The sequence below is a fragment of the Eurosta solidaginis genome, chromosome 1 (genome assembly GCF_040869045.1).
Source record: "Eurosta solidaginis isolate ZX-2024a chromosome 1, ASM4086904v1, whole genome shotgun sequence".
Lineage (NCBI taxonomy): Eukaryota > Metazoa > Arthropoda > Insecta > Diptera > Tephritidae > Eurosta > Eurosta solidaginis.
This window is the reverse complement of record NC_090319.1, coordinates 32,628,202-32,649,389: the sequence shown is the minus strand read 5'-3', so window position 1 is coordinate 32,649,389 and position 21,188 is coordinate 32,628,202. Positions and strand designations below refer to the sequence as shown.

Genomic DNA, 21,188 nt, shown 5'->3' with positions numbered 1-21,188 from the left:
GTCTGCTAGCTTGACGTTAACCTAGCAGACCCACACCTTTTTGCAAATATCTCGAAAACGAAATGAAAACCTAAATTATCTTTTTTGGCCCTAAAAGACACCTAAATAGCTCCTAATTTTGATATACTTTTTATTTAAAAAAAAATGAAATTTAAATTGTGGGTCTGCTAGCTTGACGTTAACCTAGCGGACCCACACCTTTTTGCGAATATCTCGAAAACGAAATGAAAACCTAAATTATCTTTTGTGGCCCTAAAAAGCACCTAAATAGCTCCTAATTTTGATATATCTTTTATTTAAAATAAAATGAAATTTAAGTTGTGGGTCTGCTAGCTTGACATTAACCTAGCAGACCCACACTTTTTTGCGAATATCTCGAAAACGAAATGAAAACCTAAATTATCTTTTGTGGCCCTAAAAAGCACCTAAATAGCTCCTAATTTTGATATACTTTTTATTTAAAAAAACTGAAATTTAAATTGTGGGTCTGCTAGCTTGACGTTAACTTAGCAGACCCACACCTTTTTGCGAATATCTCGAAAACGAAATGAAAACCTAAATTAACTTTTGTGGCCCTAAAAAGCACCTAAATAGCTCCTAATTTTGATATACTTTTTATTAAAAAAAATGAAATTTAAATTTTGGGTCTGCTAGCTTGACGTTAACCTAGTAGACCCACACCTTTTTGCGAATATCTCGAAAACGAAATGAAAATCTAAATTATCTTTTGTGGCCCTAAAAAGCACCTAAATAGCTCCTCATTTTGATATACTTTTTATTTAAAAAAAATGAAATTTAAATTTTGGGTCTGCTAGCTTGACGTTAACCTAGCAGACCCACACCTTTTTGCGAATATCTCGAAAACGAAATGAAAACCTAAATTATCTTTGTGGCCCTAAAAAGCACATAAATAGCTCCTAATTTTGATAAATTTTTTATTTAAAATAAAATGAAATTTAAGTTGTGGGTCTGCTAGCTTGACGTTAACCTAGCAGACCCACATCGTTTTGCGAATATCTCGAAAACGAAATGAAATCCTAAATTATCTTTTGTGGCCCTAAAAAGCACCTAAATAGCTCCTAATTTTGATATGTTTTTTATTTAAAATAAAATGAAATTTAAGTTGTGGGTCTGCTAGCTTGACGGTAACCTAGCAGACCCACACTTTTTTGCGAATATCTCGAAAACTAAATGAAAACCTAAATTATCTTTTGTGGCCCTAAAAAGCACCTAAATAGCTCCTAATTTTGATATACTTTTTATTTAAAAAAAATGAAATTTAAATTGTGGGTCTGCTAGCTTGACGTTAACTTAGCAGACCCACACCTTTTTGCGAATATCTCGAAAACGAAATGAAAACCTAAATTATCTTTTGTGGCCCTAAAAAGCACCTAAATAGCTCCTAATTTTGATATACTTTTTATTTAAAAAAATGAAATTTAAATTGTGGGTCTGCTAAGTTAACGTCAAGCTAGCAGACCCACACCTTTTTGCGAATATCTCGAAAACGAAATGAAAACCTAAATTATCTTTTGTGGCCCTAAAAAGCACCTAAATAGCTCCTAATTTTGATATACTTTTTATTTAAAAAAAATGAAATTTAAAGTTTGGGTCTGCTAGCTTGACGTTAACCTAGCAGACCCACACCTTTTTGCGAATATCTCGAAAATGAAATGAAAACATAAATTATCTTTTGTGGCCCTAAAAAGCACCTAAATAGCTCCTAATTTTGATATATTTTTTATTTAAAATAAATTGAAATTTAAGTTGTGGGTCTGCTCGCTTGACGTTAACCTAGCAGACCCACACCTTTTTGCGAATATCTCGAAAATGAAATGAAAACATAAATTATCTTTTGTGGCCCTAAAAAGCACCTAAATAGCTCCTAATTTTGATATGTTTTTTATTTAAAATAAATTGAAATTTAAGTTGTGGGTCTGCTCGCTTGACGTTAACCTAGCAGACCCACACCTTTTTGCGAATATCTCGAAAATGAAATGAAAACATAAATTATCTTTTGTGGCCCTAAAAAGCACCTAAATAGCTCCTAATTTTGATATACTTTTTATTTAAAAAAAATGAAATTTAAATTGTGGGTCTGCTAGCTTGACGTTAACTTAGCAGACCCACACCTTTTTGCGAATATCTCGAAAACGAAATGAAAACCTAAATTATCTTTTGTGGCCCTAAAAAGCACCTAAATAGCTCCTAATTTTGATATACTTTTTATTTAAAAAAAATGAAATTTAAATTTTGGGTCTGCTAGCTTGACGTTAACCTAGCAGACCCACACCTTTTTGCGAATATCTCGAAAATGAAATGAAAACATAAATTATCTTTTGTGGCCCTAAAAAGCACCTAAATAGCTCCTAATTTTGATATATTTTTTATTTAAAATAAATTGAAATTTAAGTTGTGGGTCTGCTCGCTTGACGTTAACCTAGCAGACCCACACCTTTTTGCGAATATCTCGAAAATGAAATGAAAACATAAATTATCTTTTGTGGCCCTAAAAAGCACCTAAATAGCTCCTAATTTTGATATATTTTTTATTTAAAATAAATTGAAATTTAAGTTGTGGGTCTGCTCGCTTGACGTTAACCTAGCAGACCCACACCTTTTTGCGAATATCTCGAAAACGAAATGAAAACCTAAATTATCTTTTGTGGCCCTAAAAAGCACCTAAATAGCTCCTAATTTTGATATACTTTTTATTTAAAAAAAATGAAATTTAAATTTTGGGTCTGCTAGCTTGACGTTAACCTAGCAGCCCCACACCTTTTTGCGAATATCTCGAAAATGAAATGAAAACATAAATTATCTTTTGTGGCCCTAAAAAGCACCTAAATAGCTCCTAATTTTGATATATTTTTTATTTAAAATAAATTGAAATTTAAGTTGTGGGTCTGCTCGCTTGACGTTAACCTAGCAGACCCACACCTTTTTGCGAATATCTCGAAAATGAAATGAAAACATAAATTATCTTTTGTGGCCCTAAAAAGCACCTAAATAGCTCCTAATTTTGATATATTTTTTATTTAAAATAAATTGAAATTTAAGTTGTGGGTCTGCTCGCTTGACGTTAACCTAGCAGACCCACACCTTTTTGCGAATATCTCGAAAACGAAATGAAAACCTAAATTATCTTTTGTGGCCCTAAAAAGCACCTAAATAGCTCCTAATTTTGATATACTTTTTATTTAAAAAAATTAAATTTATATTTTGGGTCTGCTAGCTTGACGTTAACCTAGCAGACCCGCACCTTTTTGCGAATATCTCGAAAACGAAATGAAAACCTAAATTATATTTTGTGGCCCTAAAAAGCACCTAAATAGCTCCTAATTTTGATATACTTTTTATTTAAAAAAAAATGAAATTTAAATTGTGGGTCTGCTAGCTTGGCGTTAACCTAGCAGACCCACACCTTTTTGCGAATATCTCGAAAACGAAATGAAATCCTAAATTATCTTTTGTGGCCCTAAAAAGCACCTAAATAGCTCCTAATTTTGTTATAGTTTTTATTAAAAAAAAATGAAATTTAAATTTTGGGTCTGCTAGCTTGACGTTAACCTAGCAGACCCACACCTTTTTGCGAATATCTCGAAAACGAAATGAAAACCTAAATTATCTTTTGTGGCCCTAAAAAGCACCTAAATAGCTCCTAATTTTGATACATTTTTTATTTAAAATAAAATGAAATTTAAGTTGTGGGTCTGCTAGCTTGACGTTAACCTAGCAGACCCACACCTTTTTGCGAATATCTCGAAAACGAAATGAAAACCTAAATTATCTTTTGTGGCCCTAAAAAGCACCTAAATAGCTCCTAATTTTGATATACTTTTTATTTAAAAAAAATGAAATTTATATTTTGGGTCTGCTAGCTTGACGTTAACCTAGCAGACCCACACCTTTTTGCGAATATCTCGAAAACGAAATGAAAACCTAAATTATATTTTGTGGCCCTAAAAAGCACCTAAATAGCTCCTAATTTTGATATACTTTTTATTTAAAAAAAAATGAAATTTAAATTGTAGGTCTGCTAGCTTGACGTTAACCTAGCAGACCCACACCTTTTTGCGAATATCTCGAAAACGAAATGAAATCCTAAATTATCTTTTGTGGCCCTAAAAAGCTCCTAAATAGCTCCTAATTTTGTTATACTTTTTATTAAAAAAAAATGAAATTTAAATTTTGGGTCTGCTAGCTTGACGTTAACCTAGCAGACCCACACCTTTTTGCGAATATCTCGAAAACGAAATGAAAACCTAAATTATCTTTTGTGGCCCTAAAAAGCACCTAAATAGCTCCTAATTTTGATATACTTTTTATTTAAAAAAAATGAAATTTAAATTTTGGGTCTGCTAGCTTGACGTTAACCTAGCAGACCCACACCTTTTTGCGAATATCTCGAAAACGAAATGAAAACCAAAATTATTTTTTGTGGCCCTAAAAAGTACCTAAATAGCTCCTAATTTTGATATACTTTTTATTTAAAAAAATGAAATTTAAATTGTGGGTCTGCTAGCTTGACGTTAACCTAGCAGACCCACACCTTTTTGCGAATATCTCGAAAACGAAATGAAAACCTAAATTAACTTTTGTGGCCCTAAAAAGCACCTAAATAGCTCCTAATTTTGATATACTTTTTATTAAAAAAATGAAATTTAAATTTTGGGTCTGCTAGCTTGACGTTAACCTAGCAGACCCACGCCTTTTTGCGAATATCTCGAAAACGAAATGAAAATCTAAATTATCTTTTGTGGCCCTAAAAAGCACCTAAATAGCTCCTCATTTTGATATACTTTTTATTTAATAAAAATGAAATTTAAATTTTGGGTCTGCTAGCTTGACGTTAACCTAGCAGACCCACACCTTTTTGCGAATATCTCGAAAACGAAATGAAAACCTAAATTATCTTTTGTGGCCCTAAAAAGCACCTAAATAGCTCCTAATTTTGATATATTTTTTATTTAAAATAAAATGAAATTTAAGTTGTGGGTCTGCTAGCTTGACGTTAACCTAGCAGACCCACACTTTTTTGCGAATATCTCGAAAACCAAATGAGCACCTAAATTATCTTTTGTGGCCCTAAATAGCACCTAAAATGCACTTAATTCTCAAACAACTTAAACTTATTTTTGAGCACTTGGGTCTGCCAGCTTTACGCACGTGTGATTAGCTGTAAACTCCAACGGGTGTAAACGGTGATTTCGGCTGAAAATACTTTTTTTGTTTTCTGTTTTTGAATTGTAAAAAAATCAAATATTTGAATAACTATCCCCGTTTTGAATGTGACAGCGGGGCCCACTTGCAGAACGGGAAGTTACATTATTAGCTTAGACCAATATATAATCTACCCGTATACATATGTTCCATCAATAGGAACTAGAATATTATCTGTAAAATTTGCACGTTTCACTTTTATTTCGTGCTTCCAATTAGAGATTACACTATACAGGTGGTATTTTTTCTATGAAAGAAAAAATTGCATCTGTAATATTTGTTCATAATAACCGATTTTCGAAGGGAAACATTTATATGGGAAATCGAGTTATATAATTAACGATTTGGAGTTAAGTACGAAAATGAAGGTAATTTCGTTATATGTAAATTAGGCCTAATACCAATTTCACACAGAAACTAAATCGAATCACAATTTAGTTTAATGAAATAATTAAGCTTTCCTTCTGGTACTAGTCCGACTGCTGTGGGCAGCGTTGCCATATATTTTTTTTCCCCAAGTCAGACGCCGGCCAAAAAATCGTCCAAAATCGTCATATCTATGGCAACAACCAATAACAACCAAAGATCGCCGGATTTCATTCAACAATATTAACTTTGTAAGCGCTTTTCTGAAAATTGTCTTTGATTGTTATTTTTTGTTGCCACATACAACATATAAAGTCGTTTTCAATTCATTTCGTTTTATTTTATAAATAACAAAAACATCTTAAAAGATAAATTTTGTATTACATACAAAAGGTTCTTGTTTTCAGTCATTTTAACAATAATTCTTTTTTTTCGAATCGAACCTCCTATATCATTTTAGTTTCTTAGTTATACATTTTATCGTTAATTTTTTTAGCATATTTATTTGCGGTTCAATATTATGACAGGAAAAGTTATTAAATTTTAAATAATCTTGGGCTAGCAATATTCCTTTTAATGTATCAGTTTCCAGACGGTTTCGGATTTTTGTTTTGTTTAAATTTATTTTAGATAAAATTCGTTCTACATTGGCTGAAGAGTGTGGCAAGCACATTAGATCTGCAAAGATTGCACATAAATTAGAAAATGCATATATAGAGTCAACTCTTTTGATAGTAGAAGTAGTTTTCAAAAAAACTTCTGGAGGAAGCTTAGAAATATCTTCAAAATAGAGGAACTGGTATAGCGTTTAGTTTTTGGGTAATTTTGGCATAACCAAAAGTCCAATTCACCTCTTTTTCGTCACATTTTGTTTGGTAAAATATATTCTATAACGTACGTTATCAAAAGTTGTATACCACCAACAGTTTACAATTTATAAGACGAAATTCGGGTGAGCCCGAAATGTCGCTTCCCCAAAAATTGGCGGGTAATGTGGTACGCAAACGTAGGCTAATTTGGTATATTATACCATTTAACCCGAATAATTACTAGATCAGTTTTACTAAATAAACTAAAAGATAAAATAAAATGCCTCCTTGGCTCGTTGATAGTAAAAATGAATAAGTTATTGGAAATATCAAAATTGCTTAAAACCTATTTATAATTAAATAAAAATTGGATTCTAAATAAAAATTGGAGTCTTTTTGGGAATGCAGACGTTATGAGCCCAAACCGTGTCGCACTGTAAACAAGCACTCCATTCTGATATATTTCTTTCGTCCTTCCACAACTTTTCGCAAAAGGAGCAAATTGCTACGTCTGGAGGGATTTCAACAAAATTCCCTTGGTTCGATTCTGCGTAGACGACGCTTACTTCGGAGTCACTGGTTAATTCTTCACATTCATCTTTTCTAGCTTTCGCTGCTGGTTTTTTGAAGGTTCATTTTCTTTTTTAATTTTTGGCTTCACTTTTTCCCGGATCCTCCGAAAGGTTTTTTGATTTTGTTAATACTGTAGCTTTTGACTTTCTTCCTCTTCCTGTAGCAACTGGCTTTCTAATCTTTGGCAATGGTAAAATCTGCTATGGTGAAACGAATGCTTTACTGGTTGATACCACAGGTTCTGGAGAAGTCACTCGATTTGTATTAGATTTCGGTGAAGTAAGAGTACGTCCAGTCTCCGAAGTTGCATTCTTTTGCTCGGAAACTTCAGAGTTTTCGGTAGTTACGTGCTCATACATATCATTTTCAGCAATATAGTCTTCATCAGTAAAAATATTTCGATCGAATGGGTATATACCAGTACATCTGAAACCGTTAACTGCAACCTGGCCAGTCTGAACCTTATAATACGCTTTGGAAAATAGACCACCAACTAAATCGAATTGAGTAACTTTTCGTCAATTTTTTCTCAAAAAACGCTTAAATTCGTCGCCGTAATAAGTCTTGAGTGGGCTCATGAATCCTCCGTCTAGCGGTTGCATTTTATGAGTGGAATGCGGAGGCAATTATGTATATCATCAGCACTCCGTTTTCACGAGCTAAGTTGATCACTCCAATATTTATTACTGTAGTGTCCATCTAAAATCAACATTACTGGATCTTCTTTCGTTGGTTTTGTGAATTCGAGAAAATGAAGAAACCATTGTGAATATGTCAAGAAGCTGCACCCAACCTGATAAGAGGCAAGAACATCGAGAGCCAGGTGGCGCATTTTTCATGAGCTGATCGTTGTGATTTTTTCTAGGACAAGTGAAGTTTGGGGGCAAAAAATTTCCAGAAGCACTCATGCAACTTATTACAATATGCTTTTTACCTTTCTTTCCAATGACTTTTGAAATTTTGGTTTGCACAACAGAAAGCCCCGTCTCATCTACATTACAAATGTGAGTGGCTGAAAATTTATGCTTCTCAAACTCTTCCTCAAGCAAATCAAAAGACATATTAACATTTTCTTTTTTGATATCTTCTGATCTGTCAAACGAAGTACCAGTAGGAGAACGGATATCTAACTTGTCCTTGTGGCGTTTACAGAAAGCATTAAGCCAGTCTTTACCGGCGCAACTATGTAGAACAGAAAACGGATTTGGAATGTTGGCTTAAATCGTCATTTTTCATTACAAAATCGTCCAAGCGTCATTCTAGTTTAAAATCGTCAAAATGAGGACGGCGTGGTCAATTTGTCAACGCTGGCTGTGGGAACGATTTTTATGACACCGATTATCTTCGGGTCTGTGAATTTAGTCGCCTCTTACTCGGATATCAAGTCGAGCCACCAATCTTAAGTGCGTTTAACTGGAAATGTGTATTTAGGCAAGAATAATGAGCTACTACTTTTCGCCGAAAGCAAAGATGGGGTGGGGGTGGCAGGTGGTTGTTTTCCGAATATTCCAAGGGCAGATCCATGCGCCCTTAACACTGAACATGATCCTCCGCTATATATTACAACAGGTATGATGATAGACTTATAGAGCGTGTTTTTTGTTCGTCGAGAGAGGACTTTAATTTTCAATTGGGTACTTCGTCCAAATTGGCTCTTGCCAATAAGATTGATTTTTCTCCGTTTGTTTTTAGATAGATGAAGTTCTGCACAGTTCTTCGAATTAACATCCGTAGATAGTTGCTTGACTGCCAAAGTGCGAATACGTCAATCCGTTGTTTGATGGCAGCAAGTGCTTAGTTTTCTCCCCTTTTAATGCAATACCCACTTATTCGACCTCTTTATCTAATACAGAGAAGATAGACCTGATAGGGAGTCTCATTGTCTGCAGACTTGTTGGATTTTGAATGGCTTTGAGAGGTCCTTCGTTATCGTTCAGACATATTATATAAGCAACTTCTATACGCGCCGTATATATACGCTTCTATATATGCCTTATAGTTGACAAAAAAGGTTGTTAGTGACGATTCTGTTATTGTGAGTCTTCTCTAGGAGTATCGTGAAGATCTGGTCGACAACAGTGTGCAAGAATATTAGGGTAAGAGTGAACTACCATAAATGCCACTAATGTTAAACTGTACCAGCTTAAGATCGTACGAGCGTATCAGCGCAAAGGTATGTAAGCGTGAAAGCGTATTAACATAAAAGCGTATTAACGTAAAAGCGTATTATGCTAAATCTGTCCCAGATGTTGACGTATTCATAGTTGTACAATCGCAGTCCTATTTGTAAGAATAGCTAGTCGTAGTCATAAACGTATAGGCGTATTAGTTAGTGCATGCAGACTTTACAAAATTCCACAATTACTCTTTATTCAGATTCATACGCATTTAATGTTCCAATTTTTGTTTTAAACGCACCTTTCTAGAAAAGGTCTACTGTTTTGTCTACTTGAAACATTTGGGTCAGGCATGCTTAACGAACGAAACGATATCATTTCGTTACGATAATCAACGTTAATAAACGAAACGAAGTCACTTCGTTTCGTTTATTAACGTTAAGATCGTCAAATTAACGTTAATTTGGCGTTCTTAACGTTAATAAACGAAACGAAATGACTTCGTTTCGTTTATTAACGTTGATTATCGTAACGAAATGATATCGTTTCGTTCGTTAAGCATGCCTGATTTGGGTGCACGCTCTATACAAAATTTTTAATTGCATCTCTCCGCAAGCCAAGCAAAACTGTTACTAACTTCTTTCAAATTCTAACTGTAACTAATTTTTACCTTTACTAATAACACAATTTTATATTTAATCCAATAAATGTGTTAATTTTTTCTTTTCTTTTTCATCTTCTTTGCAGAAATAACCGCCCATCTTCATCATAAACAAAAAAATAGCAAATGTTAAAATAAAAAAAAATCATACAAACTCAACAAATGTGAATGCATAAATAATAAAATATAGAAAGCACAAGAATCCTATTAAACCCAAATTAACATACATACATACATATTATATACATATAATGTGTTCGAACGGAATGCGAATGTGATGTAATAGAAATAAATTTTAACCGAAAATACACCCACAAGAACAAAAAAAATTCAGATTACAAATACATCCAGCACAACTGCGAGTAAAAAATTAACAGCAAAAGTTATCAGAAAATTTTGCAAGTTTTTTTTTTTTAATTTTAGAAAAAACTATGTAATTATATAGGTAGGTTCTATCAGAAAGTTAACCTTGGTGTGTAGATAATTTTTCCTATAAAACTGGAGGTATCCACACTACAAATGTTGTAAATACCGTTAATCAACATAAAAATATATTTTAAAGGGATTTTCAATAACTTTTTTTACCTCTAAAAGTAAAGCGCTAACTATTTCAATTTGTGGAACAAGTCAGAATACATACATTTGTCAAAAATAAGTGAAAATTGGACATTACATAGAATTTCGTGCTGATTCCAACTGTATATATTTTTGTTGGTGCAAATACAAACTTTTGCGTTTGCTCCACGTCAAAAGGTCAAATAATCGTTTTTAAAATCGAAATATCTCCAAAACCAATATGCGAACTTTAAAATGCTCACAATCCTAAACCAGCTTAAATTACCCTTAGCCGATCCAACACCAGCTACGCCATTCACAGTATTTATTAATATTTAAAACCGACTGTAAAAAATGCAAAATAATTTTATTTTGATTTATTATAATTTTTCTTTACTGTCATTTGAGAGCAAGACGAATTCAGTACAAGTGGTTTTACTTCATCAGCTGATTGCTTCTTTTCGATAGTTTCCAAACAACGTCTCGGTACAACAATATCAGTTAATCGAAGTCAATGCAAATTTTCTTTTGACTTGACATTCTTCTGTACGGCGAATTGGGTTTAATTCGCTTTGCCATCACCTTGTATAGATTTACCTTGACCAAGGCGTTGTTTGGAAATTATCAAGAAGAGGCAATCAGCTGATGGCATAACACCACCTGGTACTGAGTTCGTCTTGAAGTCAAACGTACCATTTTGTTAGTTTCCCCTGGCTTGGCTTTTCTACATAGAAAGTTTTGCACATCAATTACAAATTTTTTTAAAACTCAAAAAACAATTTGTGCCACCGAGGATAGGAAACTCTTTGACAGGTTTGGTTTTGCAATTTATTAAAGTATTTTGTGTTTGTTTTTTCCTTGAATTAAAAGATATCTACTTTTTAAATAATATATCTAATGTTTTAGAAAACATTTTTAAAATTGGCTAGCATGTTGTCATCAATCAAATAAACAAATTTTTTTTAACAAAATTAGAAAATTTAAAAAAAAAAACTAATAATATTTGCAAATAAGTGGGCAATTCACAAGGTCGTATGTGCTATGCTTTAATGAAATTTTATATTGGAAACAATGGAATACGACAATCCTGTGAATTGCCCAAATTTTTGCTAGTATTTTTCAATAGCCAGTGTAGGTAGTAATATTTTTTATATATATGTATATAGTTTTTAAACTTACGATAGTCAGGATGAGCAATGAATGATTAGGTCAGCAAAGTGGCAAGCAAAAAGCCACAGCGTAGCGACGTTGGAAAAGCGATTTTCGTTTATTAATTTTGTTTTTTTTTTTTTTTTTAATTCAGATGGTGATGTAATTGGGAACACATATGTTCGATTCAAACAAAAGTAATTACTTGTTTCTAAATTTCAATATACAGCATATAGAATTTTTCATAATGATTTTCAAAATTTATTAAATTATAATGGTCTAAATAAATCAAGCCAAGTTTAAAATTTATGATAACAGGCTTTTCTGATCTGAGCCGAGTGTGCAAATAAAACTAAATTATTCTACTATTTTAGATTATTTGTTCTGTTAAGTTGAAAAATTTAGATACCGAAAAAATTATTGAATAAACCAGTCAGTGGACAAACGGCGCGAAAGGAATAATAATTTCCTTTTTTTTTCAAACAATATGAACTAAAAAAAATTGTATGTATAATATCGAAAAAAAAAGAAAAAATAAAAGCACTGCTAGAAATCCAAGGTTACTAAGCTCTTGAGCGCGCCTATAAGTATTTCCAATTAGGATTCAAAACATATGAAATTAGTATGTACCTAATGGTGCATAAAAGAATACCAAGAAAAGGCAATAGACCAACTTCAAAGCATGCAGCGGGCATTCATATGACCTTTACACTAGTATAAAGTACGAATGTTGGAGATTTCGAGTTCAATACTCAGCTCCCAAGAAGGTAGCTCATGAAGAAGTGAAATTCAGAAACATGTCCTAGTAACCATCGCCGTTTGTAAACTTTGCAATTTTTCTCTAATATCAATAACAAAAACAATTGTATAAATCAATATGATCATGTCTCGCTAATTAAATACAGAGAACTGTTAAAATAATGTCAAATACGAAAGAAATTATAAAAAGGATACAAATATATAACAGAGGAGCCGATAACAGCGACAATCGATGCACATTAAAATATCGACAACTGTCGATAAAATCCAACATTTTATAAACTTTGAAAAAATAAAATTTTAAACAATGAAACGATACAATTATATGAGGATAGGTAAAAGCAGTAGCGATAATCACTTTTATTTAAACAATGATCGATAAAAAAATATAGATGACTCTCGATCACAAGACCGATATATTAAAGAATAGCAAAAAGAACTGTATTGGCTGATATAATTAAGCCTTAGTTAAAATACTGAGACGTTTGGCATCAACAAAAAAACATAATGATCATATGTACGCATGTAGCAATAGAATGAGAAGCAGAAGCCAATCAAACGGACGTGCGCTCATTTTTAATGCATGATTTCTTTTTAAATTTGTTGTGTTCAATCTAAAAACGGCGGAAGAAAGAATAAACTAAATTATTCACACTTCCATATAAGCACCAGCCACAAATATAGACTTGCACAATTTGTTGTTGTTTTTGCATTATAACTATTTTCGAAATTCAAACCTTCATTTCACGAAGTTCATTTTTTTTCTAATTTTGAACTGTTAACGAATTTTTGCAGTTCGAAAAATTTTCTAAATTCGAATTTCGAAATCCGAAACTTTTTTGTGTTCGAACTATTTTCGAAAATAGTAAACTGACAGCCATAGTGGCGGTAATCATTTTGAGTTAAAAAAAGTTCACACTTTAACCCCTATTACCTAGCAGAAGAAAAAAATTATAAGTGTATACAATTTATTATTACGAAAAAGTAGATGACAACTATTTCGAAAAAATTTAAATTTTGAAAATTTTTGGAATAGTAGTAGTAGTAGTAGTGATTTATTTATTTTCTCTCAACTAGTAATTACAAAAGTCAAGCAAAATGAATTAAACTATAAATATATATAAATATATAAAAATAAATAAAGATTCCAGACAATAACAATAAATTTTGTGTGTCTTAATATCACTTATAACTAAACAACTCATTTATGAAAATTCGTTGACAATAAGTTCTCTATACTTAAGGCAATTCCTTATATAAACAAAGAGTGAATTATAGTTATAACCCTTAAGGATATTTACCACCTTCTGCAGATCTAAAACTTTCTCACCAAAACAATTAAACCGTATGTCTTTATATATAGGACATATCTCAATGAAGTGATAGGTGTCTTCAGCTACACATAAATTGCACATAGAACAGTTTTTGAAAAAAACAAGTGTAAAACATCGAGCATTAAGATTTAGCAAGCCACCCCTTGCTCGGAAAATCAGATTTATGGCGTATGTAGAATACTCATCGTTAAAATAGATAGAGTACATAGGGAGCAAGTCGGAGTAAAGATCATGTGACGACTGAAAAGAACTATCGGCACAGTCTGCAAACTTTTTTTGAATCAATTTCTCTAATTATTTTTCGAACATAAAAGTTAAGTTGGAGTTTTGAACCGTAGTACCTATCAAAGTAAAAAATGTTAATGGAGTCTATTTTCCCACAAAAGGTTTTGAAAAACTTCGAATTTCGAAAATTGTTCGAATCTGCTGTTTTGTGCTCGGTCATATTTTTACAACCATAACCTAGGTATATCAAACAAAATTCGATTATAAATTTGCACATTTTTGCATACAAATGTTTTAGGGAGTTAAAGTTTAGTTTAAATTTTAAACCATATTATCTATCAGGAAAAAGTGAGTGTATAAACTATATATGTTTACATAATATGTAAGCAGATGACCATTACTTCGAAAAAATTTAAGTCAAAGTTGTCTATCGAAAGAAAGGAACAGAAGGTATTCTTCTGGTAAAATTTTTTTTTAGCATTACTTCGAAAAAATTCGGAGTTCGAAAAAGTTTCGAAGATGTTCTTTTGTGCTCAGTCAAATTTACATTTTTGCATTAGCTGTCTGACTATAACAGCGTTTTATTAGGCTTGTTGGTTCGCTATTTTCGGTTTGCACCATAAGCATAAATATATAAATAATCAGAGTTAATAGTACGAGGGTTGTATTTTATATTTTGCGCCTTGACACCACTACATGTGATTAGCTGTAATTGGATATTGTTAACATAAAGTTTGGTATTTTTTTGGCATAAACTTGCATATAACGTTTTCACTTACGAGTTTTATTTTTGTTTATTTATAGAGTTTAAAAATTCATATTGCCTAAGCACGGAATTAACCCGTGAACATTTGCGTGCGATGATTTACTACAATTTTCGACGTGGATTATCGAGACAGGAGTGCATCATCCAACTTCTACTTTTGGTGTTGAATCACCACACTTAGGCACTGTGAAACGATGGTACAACGAGTTCCTACGTGGATGCCAATCTTTGCAGGACGAATTTCGTGAAGGTCGTCCAAAAATGGTGGTTGTGCCAGAAACAGTCGATGCTGTGCGTCAATTGATAATACAAGATCGTTATGTGACATATCGCGAGATAGAGGCATCCTTGGCCATTAGTGGGACCAGCATACATTCAATATTACATGAACATGTTGTCGTAAAGAAGATTTGTTCTTGTTGGATACCGCATAATTTCACAATTACCCAAAAAAGGACTCGTGTCGATTGGTGTAAAGTAATGTTAAAGAAATTTAGCCGTGGTGGATCAAAGCACGTCTATGACATCGTAACATCGACTGTATGGATGTTCCAAGACGAGCCTAATCCAACAAAAGTTGCTCGCGCAAGAAGCACCTCAAAGCAAATAGTCGCCTGTTTTTTCGGAAAATCTGGTCATATCGCAACTGTTCCACTAGATAAACTTAAAACGGTCAATTCTGAGTGGTATACAACCATTTGTTTGCCAAAAGTTTTTGTAGAATTAAGGAAAACCAACCGCCAAAGAAAAATCATTCTTCACCAAGACAATGCGAGTTCTCATGTATCGATTCCCACAAGAGAGTTTTTAAGGACTCAGAAGGTCGAATTTATGGGTCATTCGCCTTACAGCCCTGATTTGGCACCTAATGATTTCTTTTTATTCCCGAACATCAACAAAAAAAAAAAAAATGCGATGTCAACGTTTTTCAACGCCTGAAGGAGCTGTAGAAGCCTTCAAACAGCTCGATTTAGAGGTGGCCTCTTCTGAGTGGCAAAAGTGCTTTGAAAATTGGTGCGAGCGAATGCAGAACTGTATTGACATGGATGGAGAATGTTTTGAAAAGCAATAAAACTATTTTCCTTAATATTTGACTGTGTTTTCATTATTAGGCGCAAAATATAAAAGGCGACCCTCGAAATTGTAGGCATGCAAATATTAATTTATTCATTGTATGTATGTACATAAATAGCAAAGTAAATATGTACATAGATAGTTAGGATACTACTTGTGTATACAACCAGGGCCGGATTAACCCTCAACGGGCCCTAGGCAACCATCAATTTGGGGGCTCTTTCCACGTCCGTTCCCTTCTTTTTTCGATTAAAAAATACATATCCTTCATAAAAATTTTATTGTCACAATGTAATAATATCAATAAAATGACTCTACATTTTAAACATGTCGTTTTCTACATTTGTTTTCGGCAAATTTATCAATTATATCATCAATATCGATTTTTTTCAATAAATCTGACTCAATGCAAAGTATACCTAACATCTCGATCAGCTTTGATTCTTTTTAATTGCGAGAAGGACCGTTCGGCAGAACAATTTGTGATCATTAACGTTAAAAAAATCCGAAGAGCAACATATTTCTGTGTTATACATCGGCTAATTGACCTTCCATTAGAATCTTATACAAATGACTATGCGTTCTTTGTGTATCAGTGTATCTGAAGTTCACGTAACTTTTGAATTGTTTCATTTCAATGAAAAATTCTTCCGAATCTCTAGAATAAAAAATATTTATAGCTTCCTGGAGGTCGCCATCACTTAGAGAAAAGTTATGAGAAATGCAAATCTCTCTGAAACTTCCACATACTTTCACTGTGAAGATTGTCGATGATTTCGAGGAAACCTTTTGTCCTAAAATCATCGCGAGGCGAAAATTCTACTTCTGGAGTTTTATTTATTTGAGTAAAAATTATTTTCAGTTCTGATTATATTTTTTTTTCACTCTCTAGAATTTTATGTTTATAAGAAAATTTTAGAATATTTTTCATGTTTCGGGGGCCCCCTAAAATAGGGGGCCCCAGGAAACTACCTCTTCTGCCTACTTGTTAATCCGGCCCTGTATACAACAAATGTGGAATGCTGGAACAACTGATAATGAGCAGCATTGCTAATAACATTACAAAATAACATATCTATGCTCGCTTGTCTATTATTTTTTATTATTCTCCTGAAGCTTTTATATGGGCTTTACGCCAAGACACAAGAAATTGAACTAAAAGTAAGCGAGAAATTCTATGCGCAAGGAAATAGAAGAGTATAATTTGTTATGTCGTTTGACTTAAAGACGTATGTGCATACTCAATGCTAACACAGTAAAAATTCTTACAAGACGAAATGAAGGCAGCGGCGTTCGCCAAATCTGTTGTATATGTGCGTATTTAATTAATGTCAGATAGGAAGACCGATGGAAAACTGGCAAATGAAGGATAGTGACTTATGTATATTGCTCTCCACAGTAACGAAAACATTGATAGATCCAGCAGACTTATCACGCAATTAACCAAAATCTTCTCAACAAAACAAACAAAAAGAAATGTCCTCATGGCATGTGATTTCTTGAAAGCTTTCGAAGTAGTCCAGCACCTTTGATCAAACATAGCTACAATTGCCAGTGAAAAAATGGTTTTCGAACTAACAGAATCCTCATATTTGCGACAAATTTTCTTCCTTCTTAATTTTATGCGAAGCCATGTAATATATTTAAAATTTCGCTTAACCTTAAATGTCTGCCAGTACATAGGAGCCTACAACAAAAAATAAAACAGAAATCAATGTGGAGAATGTGCGTTAGACTGAGTGTTGATCTGGCTACTTTTTGTGTATTTTCTTTACATTTCTTCTTTTTAACATACTTGTTCACCACAACTGTCAATTTCAGACCAGCCATCTACTGGCTTCTATACAAAAAGAGTTCACCAGCAACTATGGCAATGGAAGAAGGAGAATCATTCATAGACAAGCTTGCCAACCGCACCTGTTTGGTCAGTTTATGCGTTAGATGCACATCCGATCATTTTTTTTCTTTTCTTTCTTGTCGCATTTGGTAACATTTTCTGCTTATTTCTTATCGTTGGTTTTTGTTCATTCTAACGGTAATATTACAATATGTATGGCGTTGGTTAGTATTTTTTCGTTGTGTCTTTAACGTTTTGTTTTAGTCACAATTTTCTACAACCATTGCTGCTATTTACAAAAGCCATTGAATTGTGGCCAGTTCTGACTTTTAACTCTTGGGAAAAGCCAGATTTTACAGCATAAATGGATTTTTTGGTGCAAAATGAACAATTAAAAAATCGATTGCTAAAGTTTATTTAGCACTTGGAAAACGCGATTTTTTAAGATGTCCATTTAAGGGTTAAGAAAAGCTGTTTACTTAGTACATGCTCCTTTAAGTTTGAAGTAGACAGCAATGTTTAAGTTTATTTTAGTTGTAGATATAGGGAACAAAAATATATATATTTCAATAAATTTTTTTCCAGGCCAATTAAGGGTGTATGGTTAAATTTTTTTATGGTTTTTGATATTTTAAAAAGTAGAAAAAAAAGTTATAAATTGTTTGTAACCGAGAGTGGTCTCACAGGCCAAGATCGTCACTGCAAGTACAAAATATAGCAGCAGAACTGATGAACAAAATTGTATTACATATTACGAGCCGGACCCGTGCGTATCTTGCGCGACCAATATAAAAGTCTCTTATCAAATATCCACATAAATCAGCTTTTCTATCAATCAATTAAAACTTACAGCTTCCGCTGCCATCTGGGGTATGGTAGCAACTCCCGGTAATGCAGTGCAAATATTCACACTAGTGCCATAGTACAAATGGATTTCTTTGTGTGCTCACAATCGTTTATATTTAACAAATTATTTTAATAAAATACGAGCCGAACCCGTGCGCATCTTGCGCAACCAATATAAAAGTATCTTATGAAATATCAACAGCAATCAGCTGTTCTAACAATCAATTAAAACTTACAGCTGGAGTATGTATGCTGTCGATAATGCAGTGCAAATATTCACAATAGTGCCATAGTACAAATAGATATCTTTGTATTTTTGACAAACTATTTTAATAAAATATAGCTAAACAAAAGCACTACGACAAAAATTGCCCAAAGCTCGCTAATAGCCCGAATCTCCATCTTTGCAACCAAAACTTTGTTTATAGATTTGGCTTCCAAATAAGAGCGAAAAAGGGACCCGTACTTTAAAACAGCAATTAGAAATATTATATATGATGATCTTTCTGATTTCTCTTTTTATTTATTTTCGTTAATTTTAGGAAAAAACTTTAATGAATGGTATACGAAAATTATGTAAACAAATTTCAAAACGCTTTTGAAAAATTCGAAAAGTTTTTCATAGTTGTCATGAAAATATAATGTTTGGTGCAAGGCGAATCTATACAAGATGATGGCAAAGCGAATTCAACCAATTCGCCATGGAGAAAAATTTTAAGTCAAAAGAAAATTTGTATTGATTTCTCTTAGCTGACATATTGTTGTACAAGGTGTTGCGAATTCAGTATAAAGTATTGTTATCTCAAAAGCTGACTGCTTCTTGTTTATTTTCCATACAACGCCTTGTACAATAATATGTCAGTTAATCGAAATGAAAATTTTCTTTTGACTTGACATTTTGCACGTCGAATTGGTTGAATTCGCTTTGCCATCACCTTGAATGTATTCGCCTTGAAGCGTTGTAGGAAAATAATCAACAAGAAGCAATCAGCTGGTATAAAAACACCTGGTACTGAATTCTCCTTGGAATGGTTTAGTAAAAACTATGGTAAATAATTTCAAAACCGTTTTCGAAAATGATCTAAAAACTTACGAGGTTTTTGAATGTTTTTATACAAATTTCCAGATTTTTGTCCAGACTTAGAAAAATTTGTGAGGCCAAATTTTGTAGTCCAGTTAATTTTACTTAGACAAAGTACAAGTTCAAGCACTCTTAAAATTCGCATTTAGCTTCCAAAAGTCTTTCCGTTAAACATTTCGCTAATTTATTCGAAAACTGTTTGGGAATTTAATTACATGGTTTTCGTTATATGATTTATCAAAGTTTCTTCAAACAATTTAAAAATCTGCTCCAATTTTTTCGAGAACTCTTAAAATCGGATTACCAAGTTTATGTTATACAGTTTATCAGTGTTGTTTCTAAATTTTTATAAACTTTTTCAGTCTTAAATTTTTTCGAAAGCTGTTTTCAATTTTCTTTGCAAAGTTTTTTTTACACAAATGCATATTTTCATGCCGAGTAGGTCGCCAGCATCGTAATTTAGAGGTTAAAACACCTGTATATATAGACAAGTTTGAAGTTTTGCTCCCCTTTTACAGCTAATCTATAATTCTAATATCGATACATATATAACAATTGTATGTGTATCGATAGGTCTTCTGAAGGAGAAGTGCAGACCATACAAAAAAGCTAAATATCAGGGACGAAAATAATAATAATTTTTTTTCGGAGTCGAAAAAGTACTGGTCAAAAAATTCTCCTAGGTGAAAATGTTTGAGTTCCCAGGTATCCCTATAGCAATATCATGCATCCTTTTAATTTTTCGAACTTTTCCATAAAAGTCCACATATAAAAGTAAAATATGTATTTATATTTTTTGAGTCCGATAGAACTAGTCAAACTCGGACTTTTAAAAATAAAAGTCCGGAAATAAAAGTTAAATCGGGACCATTATTTTTTAAGGCCAAAATAAAAGTTTTTATTTCGGATAAGCAGTTTCTTTGTTATCAAGCCGGACTTTTATTTAAACTAGTTCTGTCGTACTCAGGTAATAAAAATCCGAAAATAATTTTTATCATGATCCAAATATATTAAAAGTCCAAAATTAATGGTTTTGCAAGGAATTATACTATAAAAGGAATAACAGTTTCCGCCCCTGCTAAATATGGCGCTAAAATATTAATTTAAAATGGCACCACTACAAGTGCCAAAAACCCATTTTAATCTATGAAAATGTTGACACTCTGTTTGATCTTGTTGTGACCTAATCATTTGTTAGCTGACCTAATTATGTGAAAACGACTTCATAGCTTAAAATGACATTAATCTGAAATGTGAAGCTTCTCAAGGTCAAAATAATGGCATATCAATTTTAAAAATTGGAAGTCAAATAACCAAGTTACAACGAAAAAACCTTTTCGGCTGTATTTCGAAGGATCGAAAAAAAAAATGTCCGAAACCCTCTCAACATAATCTTTAAAATTAGGGGCGGACATTAGCAACTTTTTTTCGAACCAGTCTAGTGTACATATGTAGTTGTGTTGTTGGAAGTATAGCCCTAGAGGCAGCAAATATGAGCAGATGCGTAATTTTCTTTGCTGATATTCAAAGTGCTTACAGAAATAAATGAGAATATTCAAGTTGAAGTATTTGTTCGTTTAATTAGGTGCAACCATTTTGTGTATTTTTTGTTAATACATGCAATTAAATAAAATAAAGGAAAGGAAATCAAGGGGAAGCAAAGGAGAGAAAGCGAAAGATAGGAAAGGAAAAGACAGGAGAGCAAAAAGAAGGAGAGTAAAGGAAAGAACATGACAGGAAAGAGAGGGAAGAAAAAAAAAGCAATGGTGACTACTGGGCGAACTTTAATTTTTATAATAAAATAACAAAAAAT

At 32.7% G+C, this 21,188-nt stretch overlaps 1 protein-coding gene across 6 annotated transcripts in view; it reads left to right on the top strand.

The window, feature by feature from the left end:
• wrd (well-rounded) overlaps positions 1-21,188 on the top strand; it is a 197,715-nt gene that overhangs the window by 6,481 nt on the left and 170,046 nt on the right. The gene's annotated exons all lie outside the window — the stretch shown is intronic.